Source organism: Quercus suber, unplaced genomic scaffold (genome assembly GCF_002906115.3).
Source record: "Quercus suber isolate HL8 unplaced genomic scaffold, Cork oak 2.0 scaffold_98, whole genome shotgun sequence".
Classification (NCBI taxonomy): Eukaryota; Viridiplantae; Streptophyta; class Magnoliopsida; order Fagales; family Fagaceae; genus Quercus; species Quercus suber.
Genome location: NW_027069563.1, coordinates 385,667 through 400,022, shown reverse-complemented (window position 1 = coordinate 400,022; position 14,356 = coordinate 385,667). Strand labels below are relative to the sequence as shown.

Genomic DNA, 14,356 nt, shown 5'->3' with positions numbered 1-14,356 from the left:
GGCTTTGAGGGTTTATTGCTGTTCATGTATCCCAACTACATTTTCTAGTGGATTATTGACCGCTTGGAGGGCGACGGAGAGGTTTTACGTCGAGGGCTTCGGTTTCCTCTTCGATAATACATCGAGTGTTGTCCTTGTGTTTGCGTCTCTCTTCCTTTATCTTTGCCATTTATTTTATGTTGTGGATGTGATTATATTTAACTTAAATTGTTTATCAATTCTGTGTTTGGCTTATGTTCATGTTTCGCACATTAATTATTTGATAATAAGCTTGAATTGATATTTTGTAATTTGGGGTCTAAACGTTCAAGGGTGTTTTACACACATTTTGAACATTCATGCGTGTTACTAAGCAAGCATCAATAATTCAACAACTTTTGACAATTTTTCAATCGATCAAACTATGAGCAAGTTAGATATATGGCTTCAGCCGACCTTGTCTCTAGGGTAATTTGTTCTACTAAGCCTATGATATAAAAAGAAAGCCTTAGAGGACGTTCCAAAGACTTTTGGAAAGTTTTAGAGAGTACATCTCAAGATTGTAGTGCTACCCACTCTCAAAATCCTTTATTGGTGATCAAGCTTGACGCATATTTAGAAATGGAGTGTTTTGAAGTTGATACATATTCCTAAACAATAGTGTTGGGTCGGCCAAAATGAGTATTTGGCCCTTTCACCAAAACTTTCTAGCAAAATGTCTCTGTTTTAAAACTATCTAGCAAAATGCTCCTGTTTTAAACTCGATTTTCTAAAAATTGAGTTTCAATGAAAAACTTGATTTTTAGAAAATCGAGTTATGTGAAATCAAACTTTAAAAAAAATATATATATACATGGAACTCGAGTTCCATGTAAAATTTCTCACATTACTCGATTTTCATCAAATCAAGTTTTTTATTGAAACTCGATTATCTAAAAATCAAGTTTCAAAACAAAGACATTTTGCTACATCTTTTGGGCGAAAAAGGTAAATGCCCATTTTGGCCGTGCTGGATCAGATTCTTCCAAGGGATAATTGAAGTCATGTGCAAGAGGTTCATGTGCAACATCTCAATAGCTGAAAAAATAAAGTCTATAGACTTAGAGTTACTCACAGTTGTAAAACATTTATTCAGTTATGTGTATTTGTTTTCCCTTGGGGTTGCTAGGTTAAACATCCTAGTGGTTTTACTTTGGAATTATTATAGGTTTTTCCTAGTTCACCATATTGTTGTGTTCTTTATTAATGTTGTTTATTTGTTATAAAATATAAGTGATTGATTACTTTAACCAAGGACCATTCATAATCTAATTAAGTGACAACTTGGGCTTAAAACTTAGATAATAAAGGTCTAAAACTCAACATTGTTAACTTCTTCCATCATTTTAGTCATATGACTTTTTAATAAGTCATGTAGGTGGTTTAATTAAATAATACCCATGCAGATAGTTTTATAAATCATCACATGATGAATTGGAGAAGAGACAGCTCTAAGAGCATTAGTATTGGTGGTGCTAAAAAGCCATATTGCTATTTTTAGCACCACCAATTACAAAACTAAGGCTACACTGGTGGAGCCAAAACCAAAAATTTTGGCTTCTTAGTAAAGGTAAAAAAAAAAAAATGTATATTATTTTATGTTGCATTCACTCTAGTCCGAATATTTTAATATTTTTTTTGTCCTCCTTTCTCATTTCTGTTCGTTACTCCCCTCTCCGCACTCTTCACTTCTCCATTCTTTTTGTCCAGCACTCAGATTTTTTCTCTTCCTCCACCTTGCTTCACTTGCCAATCTCACCTACCCAATGCCAATCTCACCGACCTCGCCAATCTCTCTCCTCTCTTTCATTTTTTTTTTCTTTCTTCCTCCATTCATCCATTCCAAATCTTTTCTCTCTCAAACATCTCTATCAAAACTCAATCACAATCAAAATACAAACTTAGACTACAATACTAAAACTAATCAAATCAAAACGATAAAAAAGAAAAAAGAAAAATAAAAAAAAAAGACCAAATCTGACCCATATGAGAGAGAGAGAGAGAGAGAGAGAGAGAGAGAGAGAGAGAGAAAGACAAAGCTGAAGTAGAAAAACAAAAATGCAAATGAAGATAGAGTGAAGATAAGGAAGTATATGTGTGTGAAGGACAATTAAGAGGAGTATACATGCATGGAGGAGAAAAAAAGAGGAAAAAAAAATACGTGTATGGATGAAACCAAATAAAGAGATAAAGGGAAATAAAAAATAAAGAATAATAAGAAATTAAAATTAAAAAATTCTACCACAATATTTTCATAATAATTTTTAAGTGGTAGGTTATTACTAGCTAATATTAGTGAGAAAAAAAAAATAATTTTTTTGATGGTGGCAGTTGTTGCGGTGGTGGTGGCAGTGATAGTAGTGGTAGCAGTGGCTGTGATTGTTGTTTATTGTAGAGAATATATCATTTTATTATAGTAAATCCACTATTTTATTTTATTATTTATATTATTTTATTGTGTTGAAAGTTAAAATAAAATTACTGATATTGGGTATTTTGTAAAATGTAAATATAAAATAGATAAAATAGTTTTTTATGGTACCAAATTGTTAAATTTATGGCACCAATGTGGATACTCTAAATTGTTTTAGAGCTAAATTTTTCAGGCAGAAAAAAATCACAATTCGCCTCTCTTTAATGGGCTTGTGCCATCTTCCATGTCAACTCATTAATAGACAAGAAATGATGTGTACAATATAATTTGACTCTAAGGGTCTGTTTGAATACTGCCTATTGCTGAAAATTAAAAATTGAAAACTGAAAATAATGCAGCAAAATAATTTTTAAATGTGTGAATAATGCTGTAGGATCTAGTATTAAAGAAAAATTTAATGAAATCCGTATTTGCGAGTTCCGTAAACAGTGCACAGAACCCACACAAAATACCAAATGCCGCTGAAAATTTCATTCTTAGTGCTATCCAAACTCACACTAAACAAAAGTGTGGACAAGAGAGCAGGATGAGGAAGAGACCCTTGTCAATTTGTATGTCTTCTAGTCAACTTTGGTTTCTAAATTTTTTATTTTTTTTTCTCTCTCTCTCTCTTTCTTTTTTCTTTTTCATTTTTTTTTAAATATAGATTCCCTTTTTTTATAATACTTTTCAATTATATCCTACCTCACACTTTGACTTATTCTTCTCAACATTAGACAGGCTCCTACTTGGTTGGTCTATATATAGGATAAGGACAGAGAAACTGAGAACCATCAACCATCAACTCTCGAAATGAAAGCCACTCTAGTGGTCTGCTTTCTCTTGCTTTCCACATTTTTCATTCCTTCTTCAAATGCAGCTCGAGAACTAGCCTGTGAGAACACTATAGTTTCTAGTAGATAGTTGTGTTTTAGTATATATATTTTGCAGCATGCTTATTATTAAACTGAACTTAATATAGATTCCATGACTAAGAGCTTGCATAACAGTTGCTCATTTATGTTAGAATTACTTGGTGTGTTTCTGACAAATTATCACCAAATACTTGCAAAAGATTCCATATCTTGTTCAAAAATTGCATGCTTCTGGCCCATGATTTCCTTTTGATTTCATTCTGATTACTTCATGTCATATCTCAGATATAATCGCCCCAGCGAATAAACCAGGCGCAACCCCAAGCTGTGGTCGTGGAAAATCATATGCTGCATGTAAGCCACCGCCAAAGCCAAAAGCGGATCCACCTTATTTTATGGGGAAGGGATAGTTAACCCGATGAATACTATGTAGTTTGTTCTGAAGTGTGCAAAATAAAAGAGCAGACTAAACTCAGTCCAATGATTACTTGTGGGACTTTCACGCAGATTCTAATTATAACCTCTTTCAATTAATTAGTGGTCGAGTCAGAAACTCAGTATTTGACAAAGTGGTCAAAACTGTATATACGGATTTGGATTGGACGCAATACTAAGGGTATTGCACTGAGTGCAATTACTTTACTCCCTCTCATATAAATTTTTACAATTCTTAAATTTTAACTTTAACTTTTTAATTTCTTTTTACTATTTTTTAACTTTTTGTATTTAATGGTTGAAATTGAAAATTAATTTTTTTCAACTTTCAATCTCAACCATTCATTGTTATTGCATTAAATGCAATGCTTGGTATTGCACCTGATTTCAATCCCTGTATATACATATGTATGCATAATGCGTGTGCATCTAAACACACACAATATATGTAAACTGGGGATAATCAAAGGGCAAAAACCGTATAAATTTACTACTACTTTGTTTTTGTTAATCAACACATGGTTATTTTAAAAATGACAAAACTTATATACAATATCTTAGATGCTATTCCTTAGATTCTCCACTTAAGAGTGAGTCATGTCACTACTTAACTAAAAAAAAAAAAAAAAACACTTCAATCTCATGAGGAAAAATTCACATGACAGAATCTTAAGAAATAAACTTAAGGAACAGCACCTAAGTACTATACTTGAGTCTTGCCCTTTAAAAATTATCTTAAAAATTAAAGGAAAAATAAAATAAGCCTTTTCTTTTAGTTTATGTTAGGTTCTAAAGATTTAGGAATTTATGTATTTAGAACTCTAATTTGTATTGTTGGCAAACCATGATCAAAACAGGTTGTTTAGTCTTGTTTAGGCTTGCTCAAAGTATGTTTATTTGTAAAACTGGAATCGAGTGAGTGCAGATTTATTGGACTAAATCTGTAAGGCTCGATCGATCGAACCACGTACAGATTTATTTTTCTGCAGAGTTCCAGTTCAACCCAAACTCTATTTAAACGTCTTGGGGTTCAAGTAAAACACTCCTATATATAAGGAAAACCCTAGAACGTTTTTGGGACTTGGAAGAGAGAGATTAGAGTGCCTCTTGTGCCTCCTTTTATTTTTAGGGTTTTGTACCCAAACCTCTCTAAGTCTTTGTTGCTCATATTTGCGGTTTATGTGAATCTCTTGTGAGATCCTTGAGGAGCTTTCCTTCACATAAACTTAGGGTTTTCAAGGTAGAGATGATTTCAACATCTTGAAGATCATTATAGTTGCAACCATTGGAACTTAAAAAGAAAAGCAAGCGGGGAGCTTGTAGCTGATTGAAGAATTCAAGAAAGAAGTAGTCCGTGGATTCGGAGCCTGCGCGTGGTCGTGTCAGAAGTTTTACTGGTGGGTAGCATTAGGAAGTCGAGCGGGGCTTGTAGTCCTTCTGTAAGAACTTCAATTCTTTCATAGTGAATTCTGTTATGCCTTGAGGATCGGTGGGTCAAATCCTCCCCAGGTTTTTACCGTGTGGTTTCTGGGTGATCATATCTTGTGTTATTTATTATTCACGCTGCTTTATATCTTGATATGATTGNATGGTTCGTTTGGTGCTAAGGGAAGCAGTTTGGAAGGGACCAATGGTTATTGTTATGCTATGGGTTATAGCGGAATCCGGTAAGCTAGAAAAGAAAAAGGTTCGGCGCAACTCGTTGGAGCAAGAAGCTTGGAGGGCTTATGTACCTATGTAGATTAGGCTTTGAGGGTTTATTGTGTTCATGTATCCCAACTACATTTTCTAGTGGATTATTGACCGCTTGGAGGGCGGGGAGAGGTTTTACGTCGAGTTCGGTTTCCTCTTCGATAATACATCGAGTGTTGTCCTTGTGTTTGCATCTCTCTTCCTTTATCTTTGCCATTTATTTTATGTTGTGGATGTGATTATATTTGCTTAAATTGTTTATCAATTCTGTGTTTGGCTTATGTTCATGTTTCGCACATTAATTGTTTGATAATAAGCTTGAATTGATATTTTGTAATTTGGGTCTAAACGTTCAAGGGTGTTTTACACACATTTTGAACATTCATGCGTGTTACTAAGCAAGCATCAATAATTCAACAACTTTTGACAATTTTTCAATCGATCAAACTATGAGCAAGTTAGATATATGGCTTCAGCCGACCTTGTCTCTAGGGTAATTTGTTCTACTAAGCCTATGATATAAAAAGAAAGCCTTAGAGGACGTTCCAAAGACTTTTGGAAAGTTTTAGAGAGTACATCTCAAGATTGTAGTGCTACCCACTCTCAAAATCCTTTATTGGTGATCAAGCTTGACGCATATTTAGAAATGGAGTGTTTTGAAGTTGATACATATTCCTAAACAATAGTGTTGGGTAGGCCAAAATGAGTATTTGGCCCTTTCACCAAAACTTTCTGCAAAATGTCTCTGTTTTAAAACTATCTAGCAAAATGCTCCTGTTTTAAACTCGATTTTCTAAAAATTGAGTTTCAATGAAAAACTTGATTTTTAGAAAATCGAGTTATGTGAAATCAAACTTTAAAAAATATTATATATACATGGAACTCGAGTTCCATGTAAAATTTCTCACATTACTCGATTTTCATCAAATCAAGTTTTTTATTGAAACTCGATTATCTAAAAATCAAGTTTCAAAACAAGACATTTGCTACATCTTTTGGGCGAAAAAGGTAAATGCCCATTTTGGCCATGCTAGATCAGAATCTTCCAAGGGATAATTGAAGTCATGTGCAGAGGTTCATGTGCAACATCTCAATAGCTGAAAAATAAAGTCTATAGACTTAGAGTTACTCACAGTTGTAAAACATTTATTCAGTTATGTGGATTTGTTTTCCCTTGGGGTTGCTAGGTTAAACATCCTAGTGGTTTTACTTTGGAATTATTATAGGTTTTTCCTAGTTCACCATATTGTTGTGTTCTTTATTAATGTTGTTTATTTGTTTAAAATATAAGTGATTGATTACTTTAACCAAGGACCATTCATAATCTAATTAAGTGACAACTTGGGCTTAAAACTTAGATAATAAAGGTCTAAAACTCAACATTGTTAACTTCTTCCATCATTTTAGTCATATGACTTTTTAATAAGTCATGTAGGTGGTTTAATTAAATAATACCCTGCAGATAGTTTTATAAATCATCACATGATGAATTGGAGAAGAGACAGCTCTAAGAGCATTAGTATTGGTGGTGCTAAAAAGCCATATTGCTATTTTTAGCACCACCAATTACAAAACTAAGGCTACACTGGTGGAGCCAAAACCAAAAATTTTGGCTTCTTAGTAAAGGTAAAAAAAAAAAATGTATATTATTTTATGTTGCATTCACTCTAGTCCGAATATTTTAATATTTTTTTTGTCCTCCTTTCTCATTTCTGTCCGTTACTCCCCTCTCCTCACTCTTCACTTCTCCATTCTTTTTGTCCAGCACTCAGATTTTTTCTCTTCCTCCACCTTGCTTCACTTGCCAATCTCACCTACCCAATGCCAATCTCACCGACCTCGCCAATCTCTCTCCTCTCTTTCATTTTTTTTTTTCTTTCTTCCTTCATTCATCCATTCCAAATCTTTTCTCTCTCAAACATCTCTATCAAAACTCAATCACAATCAAAATACAAACTTAGACTACAATACTAAAACTAATCAAATCAAAACGATAAAAAAGAAAAAAAAAAATAAAAAAAAAGACCAAATTTGACCCATATGAGAGAGAGAGAGAGAGAGAGAGAGAGAGAGAGAGCTGAAGCAGAAAAACAAAAATGCAAATGAAGATAGAGTGAAGATAAGGAAGTATATGTGTGTGGAGGACAATTAAGAGAAGTATACATGCTGGAGGAGAAAAAAAGAGAGAGAAAAAAAATACGTTTATGGATGAAACCAAATAAAGAGATAAAGGGAAATATAAAATAAAGAATAATAAGAAATTAAAATTAAAAAATTCTACCACAATATTTTCATAATAATTTTTAAGTGGTAGGTTATTACTAGCTAATATTAGTGAGAAAAAAAAATAATTTTTTTGATGGTGGCAGTTGTTGCGGTGGTGGTGGCAGTGATAGTGTGGTAGCAGTGGCTGTGATTGTTGTTTATTGTAGAGAATATATCATTTTATTATAGTAAATCACTATTTTATTTTATTATTTATATTATTTATTGTGTTGAAAGTTAAAATAAAATTACTAATATTGGTATTTTGTAAAATGTAAATATAAAATAGATAAAATAGTTTTTTATGGTACCAAATTGTTAAATTTATGGCACCAACGTGGATGCTCTAAATTGTTTTAGAGCTAAATTTTTCAGGCAGAAAAAAATCACAATTCGCCTCTCTTTAATGGGCTTGTGCTATCTTCCATGTCAACTCATTAATAGACAAGAAATGATGTGTACAATATAATTTGACTCTAAGGGTCTGATTGAATACTGTCTATTGCTGAAAATTAAAAATTAAAACTGAAAATAATGCAGCAAAATAATTTTTAAATGTGTGAATAATGCTGTAGGATCTAGTATTAAAGAAAAATTTAATGAAATCCGTATTTGCGAGTTCCGTAAACAGTGCACAGAACCCACACAAAATGCCAAATGCCGCTGAAAATTTCATTCTTAGTGCTATCCAAACTCACACTAAACAAAAGTGTGGACAAGAGAGCAGGATGAGGAAGAGACCCTTGTCAATTTGTATGTCTTCTAGTCAACTTTGGTTTCTAAATTTTTTTTTTTTTTTCTCTCTCTCTCTCTTTCTTTTTTCTTTTTCTTTTTTTTTTAAATATAGATTCCCTTTTTTATAATACTTTTCAATTATATCCTACCTCACACTTTGACTTATTCTTCTCAACATTAGACAGGCTCCTACTTGGTTGGTCTATATATAGGATAAGGATAGAGAAACTGAGAACCATCAACCATCAACTCTCGAAATGAAAGCCACTCTAGTGGTCTGCTTTCTCTTGCTTTCCACATTTTTCATTCCTTCTTCAAATGCAGCTCGAGAACTAGCCTGTGAGAACACTATAGTTTCTAGTAGATAGTTGTGTTTTAATATATATATTTTGCAGCATGATTATTATTAAACTGAACTTAATATAGATTCCATGACTAAGAGCTTGCATAACAGTTGCTCATTTATGTTAGAATTACTTGGTGTGTTTCTGACAAATTATCACCAAATACTTGCAAAAGATTCCATATCTTGTTCAAAAATTGCATGCTTCTGGCCCATGATTTCCTTTTGATTTCATTCTGATTACTTCATGTCATATCTCAGATATAATCGCCCCAGCGAATAAACCAGGCGCAAGCTGTGGTCGTGGAAAATCATATGCTGCATGTAAGCCACCGCCAAAGCCAAAAGCGATCCACCTTGTAACGTCTACAGCCGTCGAGGTTGCTCACAACCTTAACCCCTGACTTTCAGATAATAAGCACTTAGCTTATTCTTATGAGGAGCAATGGCTATAAATAAAATCCTAAGTGTCATATAGGTGGTTTGAAGTTTGCAAAGCCTCTAATTCGCAGTGTTGTAATTTGCACTTAATAAGCTACGGCTTTTTTTTCTTTTTTATGGGGAAGGGATAGTTAACCCGATGAATACTATGTAGTTTGTTCTGAAGTGTGCAAAATAAAAGAGCAGACTAAACTCAGTCCAATGATTACTTGTGGGACTTTCACGCAAATTCTAATTATAACCTCTTTCAATTAATTAGTGGTCGAGTCAGAAACTCAGTATTTGACAAAGTGGTCAAAACTGTATATACGGATTTGGATTGGACGCAATACTAAGGGTATTGCACTGAGTGCAATTACTTTACTCCCTCTCATATAAATTTTTACAATTCTTAAATTTTAACTTTAACTTTTTAATTTCTTTTTACTATTTTTTAACTTTTTGTATTTAATGGTTGAAATTGAAAATTATTTTTTTCAACTTTCAATTTCAACCATTCATTGTTATTGCATTAAATGCATGCTTGGTATTGCACCTGATTTCAATCCCTGTATATACATATGTATGCATAATGCGTGTGCATCTAAACACACACAATATATGTAAACTGGGATAATCAAAGGGCAAAAACCGTATAAATTTACTACTACTTTGTTTTTGTTAATCAACACATGGTTATTTTAAAAATGACAAAACTTATATACAATATCTTAGGTGCTATTCCTTAGATTCTCCACTTAAGAGTGAGTCATGTTACTACTTAACTAAAAAAAAAAAAAAAAAACACTTCAATCTCATGAGGAAAAATTCACATGACAGAATCTTAAGAAATAAACTTAAGGAACAACACCTAAGTACTATACCTGAGTCTTGCCCTTTAAAAATTATCTTAAAAATTAAAGGAAAAATAAAATAAGCTTTTCTTTTAGTTTACGTTAAGAATTGTGTTTGTACTACTTACATAATGGGGGCTTACAATATATAGAGAAGAAAAAAACTTAATTATCAAATTTTGTATTTGAATCTTGAGGATAAATTATTGATTCCAGTCCCCCTACTTTAGACTATGAGTGCATCTATAAATAAATTCTTTTGAGTGGAGTTTGTGGTGTGCTAGAAGTACTACCTACCAAAAAAAAAAAAAAAAAAGAAAGATGGTCATTAATGGTGTCATATATATATCCGTTGTCCCATTGACTTGGTGTCAAAAACAGACAGAACAAATGTGTAATATATATATGTGTGTGTCCCAAACGAGTTGTAGAGAAAGCAAGAAAAAAAAATTATAATAATGATTTTCGGCATAACTTTCTTCTCATTGGCAGGATCCAGAACTAAGCTAATGCGTCATATATATGCAATTATGCAAAGGTCCCAAACGAGTAAACGACCAAGACAATATTTTCTTTGTATCTTCTTGCCTTCATACTTCTCAACATAATATGCATATTTAATCAAATCTTTATGCCTATCGTCTCATTTATAGGATCCAGAACTGAACAACCTTTATCCATTTTGCTCGATTAAGTTTATAGGCAAAAGGTTCCATAGAAGCTTCATGAATGTAGTTTAATTTCAATCTCCAATAATTTGTTATGCCTAATCTCCCTTCCTTTTTCAGAACACATACAATTTCCCATGAAACTTTCACTCCGCGAGCTTTTGTGTCATATTCTTTCAATAACAAGTTGTCAAACTTTTGCTCAATGGTTCTAATAACCAAGGTTTTCAAACCCGAACCGTTCATTGAACCGAAAAAATGAGAGATTCAAGGTTTTTGATGTTGAACTGTGATGATGTCATAATTAATTTAATAATTAATTAAAGTCTAAATATAGATATTAAATTTATAAAACAAGCAAAATTGACAATATATCTATATATATATATATGTGTGTGTGTGTGTGTGTGTGAAGCAAATTTAATGATTTTCAAACATATATTTAATAATTAAATAAGAAAGTTAATAAAATAAAATAATAACCATGAAAACATTAAAATTTATGATTAATTTTTGAAGTAAAGTTGAATATCTTTGAAGGATTTTAATTATATTTTTTTTTTAATTCCTTGTAAGAGATGAATAATTTAATTAAATAGAATAAAATTGTATTAAGTTGTTTTTTATTAAAAAAAAAAAATTGCTAAGGGGTTGGACCACACAATTCTTGCCACCAATTCGTGCAGTCCAACCCCAGTTTTAGGGGTTCACGGAATTAACAAAAAATCTGGTTCTTTATACTTAAAAAACCGGTTTTCATCCTGGTTCCCAGTTTTCATAGTCCAACCTCTCGGTTTGGTCCGATTCTGAAAACCTTGCTAATAACTTGCTTGGAAAGGATGCACAAACTACACTTGTAAATTTGAATGCTATAGAGGATAAAATACAATGTTTAGTAGTGTAACTTGCCAGCCAAGGAATGATAGGCGCTTGGAAGTCCAAGACCAAGAGGCAATTCTAGGATCAATCTTCTCTAGAAGAAGCTGACAATCCTGGTGTTAAAGTTTGCTAGAAATTAGGGATGCTACAATGTACCATATAGCTAGGTAGTTTACCTTAAATGCAGTGATATGGAGGAATAATTCTTAAGTCTTCTCAGACTATGAAAAATGATGCTTCCTCCTCTCATCAGCTAACCCAAGTACTCAACATAGGAAATTTGACAAATATTAGCTCCAATTCAATTTATGGTCCAACCCAAAACCTACCCAACCCACCCATTAGCCACCCAACTTAAAAGGACAAACTCTTTCATGTAATGTTGCTATCACAACACCTTAAATATCTATAACAAGCATGTCTAGGCCTTCTACTTGTATTTAATTGTCTTATCAATTCACCTGCCAATATTGAGCATTTTATTTTTCCTCTTTGTGCAGCTGTCCATATAATGTTTTTCAAGTAGCACTTTCAGTTCCACTCTATCAAAACTGAAAGTTCAAAATATGTGTAAAACACCCTTGAACGTTGAGACCCTAAATAACAAAAAAAATCAATTCAAGCTTATAATCAAACAATTAACGTGCGGAACATAAACATAAGCCAAACACAGAAATATTGATAAACAATCTAAGCCAAATATAATCACATCCACAACATAAAATAAAAGACAAAGATAAAGGAAGAGAGATGCAAACACAATGACAACACGCAATGTGTTATCGAAGAGGAAACCGAAGCCCTCAGCGTAAAATCTCTCCCCTGCCCTCCAAGCAATAAATAATCCACTAAAGAATGTAGTTGGGATATATGAACAGCAAAAGACCCTCCAAGCCAAATCTACCCAGTGTACCTAAGCCCTCCAAGCTTCTTGCTCCAACGAGGTTACGCCGAACCCATTTCTTCTTTAGCTTACCGGATTCTACTATACACCATAGCATCAACCAATAGTCATTGGTCCCTTCTAAACTGCTTCCCTTAGCACCAAATGTACCTTCTAACAGACGTGGGTGTGATGAGAAAAGGATTTGGTCAATAGCCTTTCAAGGATGTATTAATGGAGAGGAAGAGAATAGAGGAATTTGTAGAGTCTCATAGTGAAGATTGGGGATGAGACAATCTTGTTTTTCTCTAGGGTTTCTCTCACAAAATTCTCTCTAGAAACTCTCTACATTTCATGGGAATATGGGTCTATATATAGTGGTGTGTGTTTGGAATACAAAGAGACAGTTTTTGCCAAACAAGGTAAGTTGGCGGCTTGGCCTCGCGGCTTGTCCAAGTCGCGAGTTCAAGTCGCGAGATAACGGCCTAGCCAGCCTGGGACTTTTGTCCTGTAGTACGACAGCTGGCATGACCCTTCACCTTCCTGCATGCTTCTCACGTGCACAGCATTTGGCAGCTTACAAGCCATGAGTCAATCGCGAGTCTCTGCTTCTTTACACAAGGATGAGCAATTCTTCACACTCTCTTCACACACTACCCTTAAATGAATCCCACCTAAATACAGGGTTACTAAGTGCTAAATTACAAGCAAATTGGCACGGAATAAAGCCAACAAGATGGTTGATAAATTTCAACCTTACAATCTCCCCCTTTGGCTATTCCGTGACAAAACCCTATAACAAACTCTAGACTTAACGCGTGAGTTGGGAACATTTGGAAAACTCACTCACACCTAACTCTAGAATTTGTGAAACTTTTGAACCATAAGAACAAGAACTCCTGAAACACAACAACACAATAAGATCATTGTATGCAGAAAACTTGTAATGCATATGGGGTAAGCATAATGCGATCAAGCACAATGGAATAAAGCAATAAACCATGGCAAGACCAAAACATACAATCACTATAATTAAGTGATCACAATGCTCATTCACACTTGGAATGAACATCCGGACATTCAAGTTGACAAACACAAGACAAATCACTTGGATGACCAACACTCAACCAATGCACAATACATGAGGTATATGCATCTAAGAAAAATCCTACAAGGGCACAAGAGTGACAGTACTTAGAAGGAAATGCATAACACTTAGTTATAAATACTGATTTAGCAAAGCACACAGGCTGCATAAAGCATGTACAAACCACAAAGGCCTACAAGTGCATAGAAACAAGCCTAAAAGCTTACAAAAGCGATATGGGTACAAAACTTAAACATAAACCTTAAAAACCTACAAAGGTAGCAGGTACAAACCAACATATAGAGTAAAATATGCTGAATAAACATCATAATATATACTGAGTAACTTCTGAAATAAAGGTTATAACAAAGAGCCACAAGTTACAGAAAGAACCACAAGTTAAACAAAGAACCACAAGTTAAACAAAGAACCACAAGTTAAACACTAGCAAACAAAACAAGAGTATAACTATAATAACTCCCCCTTTCACTATGCTTTCTATCACCCTGTCTATCTCCCCCTTTCTATATGCATCTCCCCTTTTGTCAGGAATAGCTAAAGGCTATCTTCAAGCGTTTGTTGTATAGCATCTAGCTGAGTCTCGATAGTTGTGAGTCGCATCTGAGTTTGATTATGAAAGGAGTGAAGAAGCCGTTCCAAATCAGAAATTCGATTAAACACATTTTCAATGAAGTAACTTTGCTTGGAATTTGAAAACCGAGGGGAACAGAAGGAGTCCCAGTTGATTGAATCGGAGTAGCTGTAGCATAAGCAGATGGAGATGCATGT

The 14,356-nt window shown here is 33.6% G+C and overlaps 2 long non-coding RNA genes across 2 annotated transcripts; both read left to right on the top strand.

The window, feature by feature from the left end:
• The first annotated feature begins 3,233 nt into the window (after window positions 1–3,233).
• Window positions 3,234–3,793, top strand: LOC136068077 (uncharacterized). Its single transcript, XR_010629481.1, has 2 exons — window positions 3,234–3,326; window positions 3,592–3,793. It is a non-coding gene; the product is annotated as an uncharacterized LOC136068077 (long non-coding RNA).
• A 4,882-nt stretch (window positions 3,794–8,675) lies between these two features.
• On the top strand, window positions 8,676–9,472 carry LOC112016938 (uncharacterized). Its single transcript, XR_002883415.2, has 2 exons — window positions 8,676–8,772; window positions 9,038–9,472. It is a non-coding gene; the product is annotated as an uncharacterized LOC112016938 (long non-coding RNA).
• The last annotated feature ends 4,884 nt before the right edge of the window (window positions 9,473–14,356 follow it).